Here is a 5,000-nt window from a genome sequence, read left to right on the forward strand (position 1 = left end):
TGCACTCTCAAGCAACCCGACTCTGAGGAGCGTCCCTCTCGCCGCCTCGCTCCGTCGCTACGGGCCTGGCACCCTCTACGGGAAAGCGGCCCCGTTCAAGACGAACTTTGACGGGAGCGGCGACGGCGAGATAGCGGAACCTCCCGAACACCACATCTCCCGCGACCGTTAAAGCCGCGCGATTCAGTGCTGGGCTGATTCGCGTTCGCTCGCCGCTACTGACGAAATCCTGGTTAGTTTCTTTTCCTCCGCTTACTAATATGCTTAAATTCGGCGGGTGATCCTCCCTGATCTGAGGCCAACGATAAAAGTGGAGGCAGACGCGATATCCGTCGGCTCGACGGCGCCGTTCGCGCACGCGAGCGCGCTCCCCCGCCGCGAGGCGAGAGGGGCGCGCCGCGAGAGCGCACGGCGCCGCCGCGCGAGTCCGGACGTCGAGTCCGCCTACGCGTGCGCGTCAGCGGCACGCACGTACACGTGCGCGCGTACGTCGCCACAGATTCACCGTAAACGGAAGGGTCGGTGGGACGAGCGCGCACGGACGCACGCACACGCACACACGTGTGATATTTTTGAGCGGACCTGCGGAGCGCGTGCGCCGCCGCCGATCGAGAGACACTCTCGTCGAACGGCGCACGCACGCACTGCACCGGACGCGCCACGTGTCGCACTGTGTGGACAGTGTGGTGTGTGTATTTATGCAGCCGGCCCTCAGACAGGAGTGGTCCTGGATGTTTCTCCACGGACCGAAATGTACGTTCGAAATGTCGATGTTCAAATGTGTCCTGCAGTTCACACTATGACGCGCAGTTAACTGCGTTCTTCATCGACCCGCGAGCCAAGTGATCCACCGTCCAGGGTAATGGTTTTCGTTTTCTCGTTTTTTGTTGTGCACATGCGTTGTCGTTTTGTTGGGTGGTACGAGTGAGCGAGTGAGTGAGTGAGTGAGTGAGTGAGTGAGGTTAGATCGGTGCGTCTCTGACAACACGAGCACGCGCAAACGCAAACATGTGCGTACGCGGTACGTTAATGATCCTTCCGCAGGTTCCCCTACGGAAACCTTGTTACGACTTTTACTTCCTCTAAATGATCAAGTTTGGTCAACTTCCCAGCAACGCCGACGGCCGTGAAGCCACCGCGTGTCGGTCCGAAGACCTCACTAAATCATTCAATCGGTAGTAGCGACGGGCGGTGTGTACAAAGGGCAGGGACTTAATCATCGCGGGCTTATGACCCGCGATTACTAGGAATTCCTCGTTTATGGGGGATAATTGCAAACCCCAATCCCCAGCACGAAGGAGTTTCAACGGGTTGCCCGGGCCTCTAGGCCAGGGAGAACATGCTGATTCCTTCAGTGTAGCGCGCGTGCGGCCCAGGACATCTAAGGGCATCACAGACCTGTTATTGCTCAATCTCGTGCGCCTCGAAGACGCCGGTCCCTCTAAGAAGAACTTTAATACGCCGCCAGTGAGTTGCGCGACCGGAGTCGCGCACACCTAAATGACGACGCCTATTTAGCAGGCTAGAGTCTCGTTCGTTACCGGAATTAACCAGACAAATCGCTCCACCAACTAAGAACGGCCATGCACCACCACCCACCGAATCAAGAAAGAGCTGTTAATCTGTCAATCCTTCCGGTGTCCGGGCCTGGTGAGATTTCCCGTGTTGAGTCAAATTAAGCCGCAGGCTCCACTCCTGGTGGTGCCCTTCCGTCAATTCCTTTAAGTTTCAGCTTTGCAACCATACTCCCCCCGGAGTCCAAAATCTTTGGTTTCCCGGAAGCTGCCCGCCGAGCCATTGTAGTAACGTCGGCGGATCGCTAGATGACATATTTACGGTTAGAACTAGGGCGGTATCTAATCGCCTTCGAACCTCTAACTTTCGTTCTTGATTGATGAAAACACCTTTGGCAAATGCTTTCGCTGATGTTCGTCTTGCGACGATCCAAGAATTTCACCTCTAACGTCGCAATACGAATGCCCCCAGTTATCCCTATTAATCATTACCTCGGAGTTCTGAAAACCAACAAAATAGAACCGAGATCATATTCTATTATTCCATGCACGAAATATTCAAGCGGCATTTTGAGCCCGCTTTGAGCACTCTAATTTGTTCAAAGTAAAATTGTCGGCCCATCTCGACACTCAACGAAGAGCACCGCGATAGGATTTTGATATTGAACCGTCGCGTTAACGACGGCTCACCGACGATATGCTCCGCAGACGTGTCAGTATCACCGCGGATGCGGTGCACCGACAGCGCGGCGCACAAATGCAACTACGAGCTTTTTAACCGCAACAATTTTAGTATACGCTATTGGAGCTGGAATTACCGCGGCTGCTGGCACCAGACTTGCCCTCCAATTGTTCCTCGTTAAAATATTTAAAGTGTACTCATTCCGATTACGAGGCCTCGTAAGAGTCCCGTATCGTTATTTTTCGTCACTACCTCCCCGTGCCGGGAGTGGGTAATTTGCGCGCCTGCTGCCTTCCTTGGATGTGGTAGCCGTTTCTCAGGCTCCCTCTCCGGAATCGAACCCTGATTCCCCGTTACCCGTGACAACCATGGTAGTCGCAGAAACTACCATCGAAAGTTGATAAGGCAGACATTTGAAAGATGCGTCGCCGGTACTGGACCGTGCGATCGGCAAAAGTTATCCAGATTCATCAAAATTAACGACTTCGGACGCGAGGCCCTCCGTCGATTGGTTTTGATCTAATAAAAGCACTCGTCCCATCACTGGTCAGAGTTCTGATTGCATGTATTAGCTCTAGAATTACCACAGTTATCCAAGTAACCGAGTAAGATCTAAGGAACCAAAACTGATATATTGAGCCATTCGCGGTATCGCCTTAATACGGCTTGCACTGAGACATGCATGGCTTAATCTTTGAGACAAGCATATAACTACTGGCAGGATCAACCAGGGAGCAGATATTGATATTATTATCTAAGCTCTCTTCCCCCCGCCACACGACCCACAAACACACACCCACACTTCGTCCCCAACCCGGAAGCTCGACGGACACACGTCGCACGCGACAGGCGGGGGAGTGGGTGGTGGTGTGCGTGCGTGGCAGAGGGCCTCTGAAGCACGTGATCGCGCCACGGCTCCGGCGAACGGAGCGCGGCGCGGTGCCCGACATTGTGCAAGAAGAGCGTACACGACGCAATCTCACAGGACACGTCCTCCGACCGCACAGAAAAGTATGCCATTAGACACTCTCGCAGTGCTGTCGTCGGGTCCCAAAGAAACTTGAACGTTCTATGAACGAGACGTACATACCACACACGGCGCTCCACTGCTAGAGTGAAGCCGTAAGTGTTTTAACAGTGACTCTGCGGAAAACCACACGTGGGTCGTCGCCCGGAGTGTGAGAGACCGTCATCCAGACTCTCTGATTGCTCAATCAAGTTGGGAGTACACATTGTTCCAGGGCGACACACGATGCCGCCCCGCACACAGTAAATCAAGCTACCGACACCGTGGTTTGTGAATTTCTCGCCGTACGACGATTATACATACTACACGGGGTGTGGAAAAGCGTCAAACGCGATTCCGTCGGTTGCAACGCCGTTGTTTTTTTTTTTTTTGAACGTACGCGCGCGCACGCACCACGTTGTACATTCGTATATATACATACGTACACACACATATAAATTAATATATTAACATGTACGTACGTACACGTATATATTCAATTCAAACGTATCGCAAAAACACGATAACGCGCGCACACGCACAACACGCGCCGTGTCACGTCGACACCCGAGAAGAAAAGCGAGCGCCACCAGACTCTCACACAATCACCTCAAACGTCGACGCGCCACGACCCTGTCATAGTAGTAAACGCGCTGACGGCGCAATCTGTGTACATGTGTATGTGTTATTTTGAACGAATCAAAAAATCGAGCCGTTCGTTTATTGTGTGTCCCGAAAACGGGCCGGAAAAACATTTTCGACTACGAAAATGACTCGGAGGGGGGGGGGGGGGGGGGCGGTCGCCGCCGCCGCGGTTTGGGGGGGTTTTGGCGGATGGGGAGGTGTTTCGTGAACAACTTTTTCTACACTTTCTACTCGACTAGTTGTTGTTGTTGTTGTTGTTGTTGTTGTTGTTGTTGTTGTTGTTGTTGTTGTTGTTGTTGTTTAGGGTATTTACATTTTTAACCGACTTCAAAAAAAAAAGGAGGAGGTTAAGGTTAACCCAAGTGTTCTTAGTTAGGTGAAATGAAAAAATAAAAAAAAAAAACCAACAACACTACCTGTGAGACGCTATATAGAGTCGAAGTGAAAAAAAACTTTTTTTTTTTTTTTTTACTATTGCAACATGTTATTGTAACGTGCAACCAACAAATATATCTATCGTAACTGAAAAGGTGTGAAATAAATAAATTAATTAAACAAATAAAAAAACCCGACTGCATAAATTATACAAAAACTGAAAAGAAAATAACAAGCTCAGTCCACGTGTGTAGAAAGCAATTAGAAAATTAGAAAATTAGAAAACAGTCGGGACCTATTATTATATTTAGAATGATGTTCGTCTACATTTTTTTACAGGTCCCGACTGTTTAAATAATTTATTTATTTACACTGTACGATATGTGAAAGCATGAAATCTAATTTTATGCAACTGGTTACGAAAATAATGAAATTAAATTATCATAATAGTACAGCGGTGTATATCGTAGTATTTAACAAATTAACAAAACTTAACATTAGTTAGTGATAATAATTTAATAGGTTTAACCTTGGTAAGCACAATATTGAACGATTCACCACTATAGTTAAAAACGAAAAAATATGTGAAAAAAAAATCAAGAGCTTTTCAAAGTTTGTATTTTAATTTTTTAATAAAACATGACACTGGATTGGCACCGCCTTCAAACTGATCAGAAGGTAGCATATGGGTAAGATGTTATTTTTATTTTTAAATTTTTAGTGTTAGCACACCTAATGAGTGTGAACACAAATAGAAACGTTATTTTCTTATAATAAG

At 48.7% G+C, this 5,000-nt stretch overlaps 2 non-coding genes and 1 pseudogene across 2 annotated transcripts; all 3 read right to left on the reverse strand.

The window, feature by feature from the left end:
• LOC128199100 (large subunit ribosomal RNA) overlaps positions 1-301 on the reverse strand; it is a 2,805-nt pseudogene extending 2,504 nt beyond the window's left edge.
• A 404-nt stretch (positions 302-705) lies between these two features.
• On the reverse strand, positions 706-862 carry LOC128199134 (5.8S ribosomal RNA). The gene has a single exon (XR_008251812.1). It is a non-coding gene; the product is annotated as a 5.8S ribosomal RNA (ribosomal RNA).
• A 165-nt stretch (positions 863-1,027) lies between these two features.
• LOC128199033 (small subunit ribosomal RNA) lies at positions 1,028-2,930 on the reverse strand. The gene has a single exon (XR_008251737.1). It is a non-coding gene; the product is annotated as a small subunit ribosomal RNA (ribosomal RNA).
• Positions 2,931-5,000: the final 2,070 nt, after the last annotated feature.

The sequence above is a fragment of the Bicyclus anynana genome, chromosome 18, assembly GCF_947172395.1.
Source record: "Bicyclus anynana chromosome 18, ilBicAnyn1.1, whole genome shotgun sequence".
NCBI lineage: Eukaryota > Metazoa > Arthropoda > Insecta > Lepidoptera > Nymphalidae > Bicyclus > Bicyclus anynana.